The following is a 14,781-nucleotide window of genomic DNA, read 5'->3' on the forward strand; positions in this document are numbered from 1 at the left end:
AATCCAAGTTTTTCTAGTTGCATCATCAATAAAAGTAACATAATAACGAGAGCTACCGAGAGATGATACCTGAGCAGGTCCCCATACATCTGTATGCACAAGCTCTAATTTTTCATTCTTCTTTTCTTTCCCAACTCTAAGAAATTTGACTCTCTTCTGTTTTCCATAAATGCAATTCTCACAGAAGTCCAAATCAACATTCTTCAAACCTGGCAACAAATTCCTTGAGTGGAGAATCTTCATTCCCTTTTCACTCATGTGTCCGAGCCTATGATGCCATAATGCTGGATCTTCTCCTTTGGAAGTTAAAGCATTAACAGAGTTAGAAATACCATTGCATAAATACAATGTACCAACCTTTTTGCCTTTTGCTATTACCAGGGCTCCTTTAGTGACCTTCCAAGCTTTATCTGTGAAGGTTGTCACACAATCTTCACCGCCTAACTGGCTTGTTGAAATCAGATTTTTCTTTAGATCTGGAACATGCCTTACCTCCTTTAATAGCCATTGGTTTCCATTCTGTTGTTTTACAAGAACCTTACCCATTCCAACGATTTTACATGGTTTATCATCACCCAGACGAACTTGTCCAAAATCTCCTTGAACATAGTCATGAAAGTATTTCTTATCAGGTGTGGCATGGAATGAAGCCCCTGAATCTACCACCCAGGAATCAGTAATATTTTCGAAAGAAAGAAACAAAGCATCTTGTAACACCTCACTTGTCACATTTGCTTCATGATTGTTTTCTTGCTGTGCATCTCCTTCTTTTCCATTTCGAGATCTATAGTCTTTCTTTAGCTGTCCTTTCTTTCCACATTTCCATCACACTATCCCCGATCTGTACTTGGATCTGCCTTTCCTTGATTTACTGCGATATCCTGAGCTCTTTCCTCTTTCCATTTTTCTTCCTCTAGACTCTGCACTCAAAGCATTTCCCGATGTCTCACCGGAGCTTTTCCGTCGCATTTCCTCGCTAAGGATAGCACCGACAACATCATCAAACTTTAAAGTACTAGATCCAGAAACGGAGTTACTAATGGCCATTACCAAACCATTCCAACTTTCTGGTAATGAGCACAAGAATAACAGAGCTCTAACTTCATCATCAAAGTTTACCCCTACAGAACTTAACTGACTTGTAACTGTATTAAAATAATTTAAATGGTTTGCAACAGATCCACCTTCTGACATATTCATATTAAATAAACGTTTCATAAGAAATACCTTGTTTGAGGCCGAGGGTTTTTCATATAGTTTCGACAACGTCTGCATCAAACCCTCTGTCGTGGTTTCCTTCGAAATATTGAAGGTGACTGACGCAGCAAGGCACAACCGTATTGTTCCGAGTGCCTTTCTATCGAGAAGGTTCCATTCTTCGTCTTTCATACCCATCGGCATCTTTGTTTTTCCGCCCAATGGTAGGTATAGATCTTTCTGATACAGATAATCTTCCATCTACATCTTCCACAGCGAGAAGTTTTGGTCGTTAAATTTCTCGACCCTAAACTTACCATCTTCCGCCATTGCTCCCACTCGAACCAGGAACCCTTCTTTCTTGCGAGTTTATCAGCCAAATAGACCTTCGGCTCTGATACCAGTTGTTAGAGAATTATATATTACGGAGCAATGGAACACATAAAATATTGGAGAAATATAAACACAAAAAACGCACAAAGCAAGAGAGACACAGATATACGTGGTTCACCTAGTTTGGGCTACGTCCACCCCGAACAGCCAGTCCTTCCTTTCTATTATCTAGCAAAATGAAGAGACACAACCTACAGCAAATCCGCTGTAATATCCTCAGTTTTCTCTCACAGTCTCACCTCTCTGTTTCTCGATCACAGAATACACATCTATATATCTCAGCCTCAAATACAATACCCTCATACAAAGAGAGGGGTTGCCTTCTAGGGCAAAAAACCCTAAACTAAACATAAGTTCTACCGTCAGATCATCCGCCTAATGAACGGCCCAGATTGACTAGAAATTACTATACTTTTACAAGGCAATTTTACATTTATTTTTAGCTTCGGGGGCGCTGCCCCCGAGCCCCCGCTGGCTCCTGGACCCCCCAGCCGGGGGGGATCGGCCCCCCCGCACCCCCCGCGTGGAGGGGTGTACAAACTTCCTGGGGTATACATCCGGCTGAAACAAAGACCTCTGAACAATCATGCTCCACACACAACAAGTGGTCATGTTGTTGAGCTTTTATATTGAATTATTTTGACTAGGTTCAATGTTCCAAGGGAGATAATGACAAATAAAGGTGTCCCTATTTCACTTCACAACTCATCCAGAGTTTGTCTTATCAGCATTAATTTTTCATAAGAATACTACCTCCTACCATTCATAGGCTAATAAAAAGGTTGAGGTTACAAATAAAGAACTTGAGAATATTTTGGCCAAGGCATTTTAGCTTCATGGGAAATACTAGAACAACATACTTGTTTAAGTAGTTGTACCTAAAATAATTGGAAAGCCACCATTCTATATACACCTTATGAGTTGGTGTATCAGAAAATTGTTCTATTACCCATCTATTTTGAACTAGATGGTCTGGGTACAAAGAGGATACACTCTTTAAAAATGGTTATGTTCAAAAACATACTATTGATGAAGAAAGGAATTCTCTTATCATCAATGGACATAAAATATAATTTTATGAGAAGCCATTGACGAAGGAAGCATTAATGTTTTCTCTATAAGGTTGGGGACACCTTTTGAGTGTTATTAATGGTATTTGTTCCCTAACATAGAATAGCACTTCCCTTAGCATCCCAATAAAAATAATAAAAGAAGAAGAAGATGTTCTTAAGAACCAAGTTACTTGCAAGTTCTTCTTTGCCCTTAAATGGAACCATAAGAAAATAAATGACTTGAAAAACAACTTGTTAATAAGTCCTCCAATATTAAAATAAAGATAATAAAAAAAATAAAAGTTCTGGACACTAAAGAATAAATCTCGAACGTCATAAGTATCATGTTCTCTTCCAATTGTTGTTCAAAATCCAACAAAAATTCAATACCATTTATAATACAATATTGCTATAGATTATTCATGCACTATTTTTTACAACTATAGAAGCATCCCGTGCTTCATATTCCTACCATGTAATTTCGTTTATTGCTTTCAAAACTTTATAAACTATATGAAACATAGATATATTTCTCCACATTTGCTCATGTATATTTTGGAATCATTTTTTTTATTGTTTAAGAATTTCATATTTTATAATGGATACATATATGAAATATTTTCTCACCCATCCCACCCATTCCTTAACCACTCTTCCCTACTACATTACCTACGGACAACCAAATATTTTGTTCGGGAGAGGTTCCTTAGCCTCTACTTGGATGTAATAATGAATTCTTCATTATCAATTAACTCAGCATAGTAATTAATAGATGTGTTCTTATCCATTAGCTTCTAAATACATTGATGAATGGCCATTAAAGAAGCTAATGTGATGATTTCTTAGTGAATGAGACAAGATAACTAACTAGTTGATAATTATTTTAATGCTACATCATCAAAATTAACATTAAAATTGTTGCCATGGTTGCAATGAATTATGAAAAAATGAAAATTGATTTTTTTTTGTTAGATTTCTTGATATAGATTAGATCATTACATTATTTTTCATCTATATTGATGTTTTTAGAATGGAAAAACTATAGTAATTAGCTCAGAAGGCTATTTATATCACCGGGTCATAGTTTGGGAAATTGGATTCTGAATCCTTCCGGAGGTAGCTTGAGGCATCAAACAAAGTCTTTAAGGGTTAAAAAATTGGATCTTGTGCTAAATCCCCTTGCTCAGATCTACATTTAGATACCTTTGTAATAGTGCAAGAAAGACATCAATTAGAGCCAATATGCAAAAGTTGTGCCACTTGAAAGTTGACCTTCTTATTTGACCACCATGGTTCGAGAGGATGCCACGTCAGTCCCATTTACTCATGTAGGAGGGGCTAACTACATGGGGACTATGAATAAGAATCTATAAGGGTCAAATTGTAACTCTAATATTAAGTTGAACGAGTTAAACTTTACTTTTAGTTGGCTATTAGTCTATGTTATAATCGGGCTACTAGGAGGAAAATGGTTCCATTCATTTTCAATTGGATTTTGCTCCACAGTATAGAAGAGAAATAGAAAATGGGAATGAGACAACATAACATATGCGTTTTAGTGTCTATAGTATCCTACTATGCCACATGTCTCAGGTAGCTCCATAAAGAGTTCCTTCCCCTTTATACTTGCATTATTTCCATTCTTAACAAAAGAGAGTTGAGAAGCCTCACCTTCTAGCTAGTTTTTCTCCCATAAGGATTTTCCAAGGGATAGCATGTGGTCATTGTGGATAGTGTGTGATTGTATTTTTTTGTGTGGCTAGAGGAATTGGCAATTGGGTCGGGCTCATACTCGTGTGACATGAGGTTGATTCCAACCACTACCACTATAATCTCTATGTAAACCCATACATGCCCCTACGTATGGACCACATTGTAAATCAGGGGATTTGAACCTTGAACCTCAAATTTGCATAAATTCTTCATAACACTATGATCACCAATTAAACTAAACTCTTGGAGAGTTGTGTGTGATTCTATTTTATTGCTCTCTATTTTCCACATTTTATATATTACATGCATCAATAGAAAACAATAATTAATAAATATAGAATCTAAGGAAATTAACCCTCATACTATAAATTCCAATATACTTTTATCAAACCTATTGGGATGAACTATCCATTGGAATATCCATGGAAATTTACAGATCATAGTGGTATTAAAGTAGGATTCTTTGGGATTTTTTTGGGAAATTATAGAGGATCTAGGAATCATTTTAATCAAGAAGTTGTAAAACCATATCTAAGGCTAATGAATCCATTCATAATATCCTTCGACATTTGGTAGAGGACATATTATAAAGGCTGGAAGCACAAGTCATGGATATTAATGGCAAGATAAGCCTCCTTATGTTATATCTAGTAAATAATCTTAGAATTGGAGAATATGGATTTTCCATCTTAGAGGTTAGATAAATAGGAAAATCAAGGGATCAAGAAGATCCAGAGAAGGAGTCAAGCAAAGAACCTAAAAAGGAGTAGTCAAGTTTCAACATCATGAACCATTCATTGTCCCTCTTCAAGAAGGAATAAATGGTGGAAACTAAGCATATGAAGGTGAAATATATGCTTTAAAATGAAATCACTAGTTTTAATAGTTAGAAGTTTACTTTAGCATTCACCACATAGATGAGGATTAGAAAAAATCATTTTATTTTTTTTATTGAAGTTAGAGGGACATTACATAACATGGTGGGAAGTCAATATAGAGACACTTAGGTTGGATGTTGATCCCCCATTAACTAAGTGGGAGGAATTTAAAACTCGCATAAATTCCCAATTCTACCTTATCCAATATGTAGAAGACCAACGGATCTGATGGAATTACTGTAGGAAAACGTAGGGGTAGATTGTATAAGAGTTCACCACTGACTTCAGGAAGATGGCCATTATGTTAGGTATCTCTCCCAAGAGCCCATGGTGGGAAGGCCATACATAGACACATACAAAATCATACATATCATGTTCTTCTCTTTTTATATGTATTAAATTTTTTAACAACACTAGTTGAGGAAGATATGCTTCCTAAATTCTTCTTTAAATAGCTCATGTTGGAATTTCTACCATAACTTTACTTCTGGAAGGTTCTAGAAGATGAAACTTGGACCATATTGAGGAAAATTTTGTTTATCCTTTGGTCCAATTTTCATATCTTAGGCCTCAAAATTTTCGGAAATAAGATCAGAGGAAGATGGACATTCTAATCTGATAAACTAGCGTTTCAACCTCCTTATGTTCTACATATTTTTCCCAGCCACTATGGCTACATGAAGACCAACACTAATAGCCAAATATGGAGAAAACATCTTGATGGTCAAGATTACTTTGTTTTAGAGCTAAATAGGTCATTTTGGAATTTCTGCTATAAATTTTCTTTTGAGAGGTTCTAGTAGCTAAAACTTGGACCATAGTGAGCAAAAATCTTGTTGATCATCTGACCCAACTTTAGAATATTGGGTCATGTTGACGATGTTGGACCTGCCAACATGTCAAGGGTATCTCCCCGGTAAGAAGTCCCAATTAGACCTCAGATTGTTTGGTGTAGGAGTCCCAGCAGTGGGTCATAAGGTAATGCCTTGACCGCGATGTCGCATAGAGGCAAGTAAGATAACTCTGTCAGAAGAAAGGGTGTGACTGATGTAGTGAGTCAAGGAATGAGTATGAGAGGTTCCAACACTTCAAAGGGGGGAGGAAGGTGAAGGTGAGTTCCAGGTTGAAAGGGATCAGTCCCAAATCTTCTAGGAACACACCAGACAAAGGACATGCACAACTTCTAGCAGAGTAGTCGACACGGATGCGGTAGTCCCAACATACAAGGTAAGATAACCTGAAAAACACTCATAGATCAGTCTGAGATGAGTGTGACAGTTGATATAACAAGATTCAAAGAAAGGTTTGTCTGGTGTCTGACAAAATAGTTGACACGGACAGTGATAACATTAACAACATATGCAACACATTAACAACAAGATTCATGTCATTTCATGTGAATCAGTTCATACACAAGTACGTAAGTTAAACAACATATATCATTAAGGAAACCAGAGTAGTCCAACTACAATAAAAACATATGCATGAAAATGTGTTGGATTTTATTATATAAAGAAGTGTAAGTCACAATCATACAATACACCATGTAAACCTGCTAGCCTTATCAGTAGAACGCTATAGCCACATCTGCCTACTCCTCCAAAGAGATGTACTAGTTCTGTGCAGTGGAGAAGCCAGAGCGTGTTATAATATTGTCCAAGCCTTCTTCAAGATAGTCTTAGTAGAAGGTTGGCTGACTAAAAGCCTATACAATGAGTTATGAGGGACTATTTATAGCAAAGGGTGGCATGACCCTTGACATTTCCCTTTGTGACAATTCAACTACCCTCATGACTCTTCACCTACTCTATGATTGTTAAATCTAATTGTTGACACTCGACTTACACTTTACATGACTCAACATTACAATGCACATGTACTCATGTGAGACAGCATGGCTTGAGCAAGCCTTGCAAGACATCAATGAAACTCGGTCCACTGTGGTGAGACCAACTCTTTGACATGCTTGTGATGGTAAAGTTGGTGAGCTGATTCCAAGCTTGGTCGTCCATGATGGTGTGCATGCACCTCATGGTGAAATATTGCTGAAGTTAACTCTTGTCTCTGTTGTGACAGGTGCATTGGATTCGTCCCCTTAATCCAAATTGTTTGCTAACATGTGCATGGTCTTCTTGGGTATGGTTGAACCGGCAACACACTGATGCATAGTATTCATGCTGATCTTCAAGTGTGTGTTGGTGGTCTTGCGCATCAACTTTCCGAAGTGCATGTTCGGCCCCAGTTCGACTTGATTCTTGTCTTCACCTTGGTGAGTGTGTTGAATGGGTTAGATTGCATGCGTGCGCTCAACGACATGCATGTTGTTGGATCCTTTGCATGTGATTAATAACATTTCTCACCATGTTTTCTTTGTGTTAGCTACTGGGATGGGTCCTTAACCTGTATTGGTGTAGTTTCATCCGTGCATGCATGTTGTGCCCACTGTTGTTCATGTTCCTGCTGCAAATCATTGGTCTGTCTATGCAGCATAATATTCTTCCCGGGTTGCTGCTTCAATACATGCAACTCCTTCTTTGTTCTTCCTTCACGTGATCTTCATGTCGCGCCATCAATTCATAGTCTGAGTCTCCAAAGTTGCTTTCATTATTAGTGGATCTGCTTGATCTCGCAACTTTTCTCTGCCTCTATGTTGTCAACAACCTTCCTCTTGCATCCACTACATTCGCTACGTTTGGTATGTTGCCTTCAGTTGCTATTCATGATGCTTCTCACTGTGATGCTACTGCTTGATGTCGTTGTCCATGAACAACTTGATGTCTTCGTGAGTAGGTAAGCCCATGGACACTTGATCGACTGCATCCCCAAGTGTGCTTTGAATGGTGTATTCATATTTGCTCTCTTGGAAACCATGGTACCTGTATTGCTAAGAGGTAGATGAACACATGTGATAACTGGAGACATGGAAACACTCATAGAAAGCAATATGTCAGTTGAAAACCAAAATGAACATGATAACTGACCTGTAACATACCTGGGTGAATGATCATGAATGTTGCACAATTTTGACTGGGAGGTCGGGAGACCGAATACCAAGACTGCACAAGGCACAGTTCGGGATGTTAGGAGACTAATTGATTGTTGGAACTACAAAATGCACAATCTAGTTGGGCAGTTGGCTGCTGGGATTGCAAAATGCACGATTCCAGCTGGGAAAGACTGTTGGTCCAGGGACTGATTTGCGCAATTTTTTGGGCCAAGAAACCACTAACCTATAGAAATGTGCAATTCAGTACAGGAGGTTAGTGCCGGGCTAGAATGCACAAATATAGAGAGGATGGTGAGCCTTCCTTCTCCGGATTGCACAATGCAGCCTTGGTGAAGGCAGAGACCAAGCGAAGGTTGGCCCAACTAGCCGACGGGAAATTGAAAGCAGGTTAAGTTGATGAGATTCACGGTGACACTAAGTGATAGCATAAATGATAAACAATGCATGAAAAACATGAATGGAATATTGAGAATATAGATCAATATGCATGCGGGTGAGGTCATTTGCCAATTGGGCAAACATCCGTGAAAAATAGTTTCATGCATGCGGCAATAGTGAGATAGCAACGAAAATTGAAACAGAGCTAGCACAAGCTAGAATATATGTAAACGACAGTAGGCGTTCAAAGAAATCAAGCAAATATTACTCATACAAGCGAAAACCTAAGAAGTGACAGAAATGCAGCACAAGGCATGGGAAGCGATCTTACCCCAAAACAGCTGAGTTGAAAGTGCCAACTGCTCCTAGATGTGACATGGGATGTCATAGCTACAAGGTTGATGTGAAGAATGAGCTTTGCAGTGTTTGATTGATAAGTTTTGATAACATCAAGGTTATGATGCACATGCCACAAATCTAGGGGAAGCGACACTTGGAGGGAGGTTTCTGAATTTCTCCTTGCATGTAACCTCCAACTGCTAAACATAGATCCCTGAAACAAGGGATGCCTTTGCATGTTGCCTTGGGAGAAGTAGCCAATGCATGCAAGTCTATTTTTCTCGATCCTGGAGGGAACCGGTCAACTCAGCTGCACATGCAAGTGATTGCTCGACTGCTGGAGAAAAATGCACATTTCTAACTGTCAGCTGGGCTGACTGCCTAAGGGGATTGCGCAATTTTTGGGCCCAACAGTTGATTTCTGCCTAGATTTGTGAAAATCCTATGCTGAACTATCTATTGATGGGAAAAATTGCGCAATTCCTGCTGGGAGGATTGCGCAATCCAGGAGACCAATAATCTGTCAGAGGGAATTGTGCAATTCCTGGAGGGAACTGTTGGTTGGCCTCCATAAATGTGAAAATTTCACTCGGAAGATGCTTAGCCTATAGCTGGACCAAGTCCGGATGAGCAACATGTGAAAGGAAAAGATCAAAATATGATCGATAGGCTACCTTTGAGCAAGAAAGACACTGAAGCTTGAGGACTTGATGAAGCAAGGAAAGCTACTGTGAAGGTTGGTAGGGAGGCTCCAAAACAAGCTAAGGTAAAATTTTTGGAGGGTGGTTGTAGCTGCTACAATAGGTCGTGATATTTTAGGAGATATGATTAGAAGAATTCAAACTTCTTGGATACTCCTAAAATCATGCATCAAACAAGTCATGTTGGCATTTCTGCAATAACTTTAATTTTGGGAGGTTCTAGATGCTAAAACTTGGAACAAAATGAGGGAAAATCTTTTTGATCATATGGTACAACTTGACCTTGGGTCATGATATTTTATGATATTTGATCAGAGGAAGACAAGCTTCTTGGATTCTCCTAAAATCATGCATAAAACATGTCATGTTTGGATTTTTGCTATAACTTTTCATTGGGAGGTTCTAGAGGCTAAAACTTGGACGATAGTGAGAGGAAGTCCCACTGATCACCTATTTTAGTTTTTAGAACATGTAATACTCTAATTTAGTATATATTTCCTTAAAACGCTTCTATATTATTCTTCATGCAAAGTGTTAAAATATATGCCTAAATGGTTTAATGATTCATTGCATACAAATTGTTTGATGAAATGCTTGGATGACAATATTGTTTTGTGGATAGGGATAATATTGTTGTATAATACAACTATTCTGGTTGAGCTATGCCTATTTTCATGCAAATCATTTTAAGAAATGTGTTAAAGGTTTTTTATTACAATTTTCACACAAATTATTTGATAAAATAACTCAAAGGCAGAAATCAAAACTTGCATGATTGAGTGGTATATTTTAGTTAGTATTTTACAAGTGGAATCAAAGAAATGTTTATTATTTGATTTCATACACAATGTTTGAAAAAACGTCTACAAGAAAAATACTACCTAATTAATTATATACAAATTATTTGAAGAAAGGTATATATGTAAAGTGTCTGATAAAATGTATGAGAAATGAAAATCAAGTTTTTTCAATGTAATTAGGATAAATTTAGTAGGGGTATGTCACAAAGTGGTATCAAAGCTAAGGTTCGACATTAAAACTGGATGGGCTTGAGTATAGGAAAGAATTTCGGTTTAAATTAATATTTATGCATGCATGTGTACTTATGCGAAATTATTTTGTTGTATATATGAATAAAATTATTCTAATTGAATATTTCCTTGTGTTTGATGCAACAAGATAAACATGCAGGATGCTAACTAGATTCCCTAAAGCATCCCATGTAGAAATTCCTTGTAGATTCAAACTGCTAATTGTAATTTGCGAAAACAATAGAATTGAATCTACTATATCAATGACAGGAACAATTAAACAATTGCAAAATCACGAAACATACAAGAGAAAGAATTCAATCAATGCATTACACAATTATTTCCTAGGGAAGGCCACAACTAAAAACCCCTTCTATCTGTATATTGCATGAGTAAGAAAATATGAGAATATTAAAAACTCAGAAACCTCTGAACTATCTCTATCTTCCTCACTTCTTCCTAGACAAGCATGGGCCAATACTTAACCAATTTACTGCTTCCCCAATTCCCTATTTCCTTGCGTTGTTTTCTTGGAAATTAGTCCCCTATTAATTAAGGAAATTCCTCAATATGAATTGTGCAATATTCATAGGCCTTCCTCTAACTGCATGCACCACCTGTACAGTTAAGATGATTATACAATTGGCAGTACACTATCCCTAAACTCCAATATCAACTGGGTAAATCTAAGATATGACCTGCATGAGTTATTTATGAGTGAATCATTAGTTAACTAGTTGAACACATGAACCAACACCCCATTGTCTGACCTCCTACTAGTTCCTCCATTAGGTGGAACTAGTTTAACTGACTATAACTCAGTTAAAATGAATCAATTAATTACAACTAAAAAAACTCAACCATGGCTCCTGTAATGTAGGAGACACTCTACATGACTCTAGTTAGACCCTAAACTCAAATTAACTGAGATAACTAAGTCTATTTAACTTAGTTAACTCTTACAAGTTGCCTTGTGATGTAGAATTACAATTTCATTCCTAATTTAATTGAAGGAAAAAATCAAATTAGCATTTTCTAATTGAATTTTCAACACTCCTTTTCAACAATAAAGGGATTATAAAATGCCCCAATCATGCCTCTATGGAACTCGAATTTTCCTCTTGACAATGCCTTAGTCAAGATGTATGCATCCTATTCCTTTGAAGGAATGTACTCCAACAACATAATTCTCCTTTGCACATAATCTCGTAGATGGTGATACCAAATGTCGATATGCTTGGACCGACCATGAAAACATAGATTCTCAGAGAGTTTGATACAACTCTAATTTCCACAATAAATCACTGTAGGATCCATCTAACGACCAAATAACCCAACAAGGATCTTCCTCATCGAAATACCCTCACAAGTTTCTTGACTAGCAGCCATGTACTCTACTTCTGTCAAACTAAGTGCAACTAATCTCTACTTCCTGTTGTACCAAGAAACTGCTGCTAACTGAATACTAAATATTCCCCTTGATGTGATCTTCCTATCGGATGGAATTCCTGCCAAATCTGCATCCGTGAAGCCTTGCAGCTTCACTCCCTCTGTTCGTCTGTACTAAAGACAAAACTGAGTCGTTCCTATGAGATATGTCAACACATGTTTAACTGCCTTCCAATAGAGTTTGGTTGGATTAACCATTGCTTAATTAATTTGGCTAACTGAAAAACATATTTATGTTCATGTGTTCACCAAATACATAAATGAACCTACAAGATGCCTGTAAATAGTAGCCTCCACTACTTCACCTGAAGTAGCATATTCTTTCCTCCAATTCCATGCTAGAATATTCTCCATGGGTTTGTTTCTCTCCATGTGTAACTTCTTCAGTATCTAGTTGGCATAATTTCCCTGAGAGATAAATGGTTCCTCGTCTCCTTTCCATACTTCCATACTAAGGAAATAATGCATGAGCCCCAGACCCTTCATCTCGAATTCTCTTTCAAGATTCTCTTTGAAATATTTTACCAGCTTCTCATCACCTATTAGAATTAAATCATCAACATATAATACTATAATCAATAATTTACCTTCAACCACAATATGATACGAGTTTGCATTTGCTTCACTTTGGGTGAATCCCAATCTGGTGAAATAACTGTCAATTCATGTGTACCAAGCATGGGGTGCTTGTTTCAATCAATACAATGCTAGCTTGAGTCTGCACACATTCACTTTGTTGAAGGTCTCAAATCCTTCTAGATGCTCAATGTACAAATCTTCCTCAATCACTCCATTGAGGAATTTTGTCTTTAGACTCATCTAATGTATCTTCCATTCCATTTGCGCTGAAAGTGCTAGAATAGATATGATTGAAGAGTACCTTGCTACTAGGGCAAAGGTCTCATTGTAATCAATTACCTCCACCCAAGAGAAACGTCTAGCCACAAATCTGACCTTTTGATTTTCCACACTCCCATATGCTAATTTTTTACCTTGTCAAGCCATATGGAACTCACCACTAACTTGTCTACTAGTCTTGGGACCACTTTCCAAACACTTTTTATGATAATGGAGTCATACTCCTCTACCATATCATCAACCTATACTGATTGCTGCACTGCTTCCTCGAATGAGGATGGCTGTATCTCTACACTCTCACTCATCAGAGCCATGTAGCCAATGTACTGATCTAATGACCTCCTCTTCTTGCGTTGTGATCTGGGTGCTCCCGCATTCTCTCTAGCATCATGTATTAATTTTTAGCCTATCTGGTGCGCTTCCATCCATCTCTGGAAGTCTCTGCATGAGTGGGTGCTTGCACTCTATGCTCATGTACATGTGGTTGGTCCACATCATCTTGAGGTTCTTCCTTTGGAGCTAAAATCTCCTCATCTCCATGCAACTAAATCTCCCTCTCAAGGGAACATCTTATGGAATTCTCTTCATCTAACTCCACATTTCTATGAACCATTGTCATCCTGTGAGATGGCAGGTACACTCAATAGTTGTTGGATCTAGCCTTTTCCTTGCATACTTGGTAACATGACAGTAAACTAATGAACCAAAGATCCTGAAGTGTGCCACATCTAGTTTCTTACATGAAAAATATTCTTATGGTGTACTCATCCTAAGAAACCTATGAGGACTCATTGATCTAGGTGGATATTGGTGGCCACCCACCAATTCCACTTAGACCCCCACCATTTCTTCTTTCAGTTTTTTAGTTTCCTTAATTATGGCACAATTTACTATTTTTAGCAGTTTTTCGGGTCCTAAACTTCCAGAGCCATGTTGAGGCCCTAAACGATGTTTTCTTGGAAATCTACAACTAGTGATTTTTTGTCTAAAATCGTCTTTTTCATCGTAGTCCTTGGAGAGATATTTCCAACAGGATATCATGCGCGTCAAACAGAGATAATATGACCAAGTCGCGACCCCAGGAAGTTCGCTATCCAACTCAACCCAATGGGGCCCATAAACTCTTGGTGTTACATCTCATCGGGTTAGGGTTTTGGTTGTTTAGGGTTTGTTATTATTGTTCAATAACAAAAAGGCCCTTGAGCCTCATTGTAAGGAAGTTCAGAGGCATTTAGCCGCCACATATCTTCTCAGAGATAAGCTACCATCGCCCTAGCTAGTTATTTCCATCCCTATTTGTAAGCATATTTCAGTATTTTACATTAATGAAATGAAATATTATTTTTGTTGCATCTCTATGTTTATGGTTATCTCTGTAATTTGTTGCATTCCTGTTTAAATCCAGATCAGTGGTATCAAAGTGGTTTTATTTTCTTCTCCGTTTTTCTTTGCATGTCCCCAACGAGGTTAGGATATAAGGAGTTAGGGCTTGAACTAGTCAAACCTTTACAAGACTGGCCTCGCAAATCCTGACTGCCTCCCATGATGGCTCAAAAGAAAGACGAGGGGGCAGGAGATCTTATCAAAATCTTGCTCGAAGAAGCCCTCAAGCGACAAAGGAACACGATGATGGACAACTTTGCCCATATCCTTCAGCAGCTACCCAGGGGCGACGCATCAGCTTCCAACGGCTACTCTGGAAACGCAACACCATTTAAGGTACAAGTTAATTTTGAAATCCCCATATTCGAGGGTCAGATAGACGTAGATGTTGTCGATAAATGT

The sequence above is a fragment of the Pinus tabuliformis genome, chromosome 4_1 (genome assembly GCF_031772625.1).
Source record: "Pinus tabuliformis cultivar Carrire ecotype Pingquan chromosome 4_1, CPIR1, whole genome shotgun sequence".
NCBI lineage: Eukaryota > Viridiplantae > Streptophyta > Pinopsida > Pinales > Pinaceae > Pinus > Pinus tabuliformis.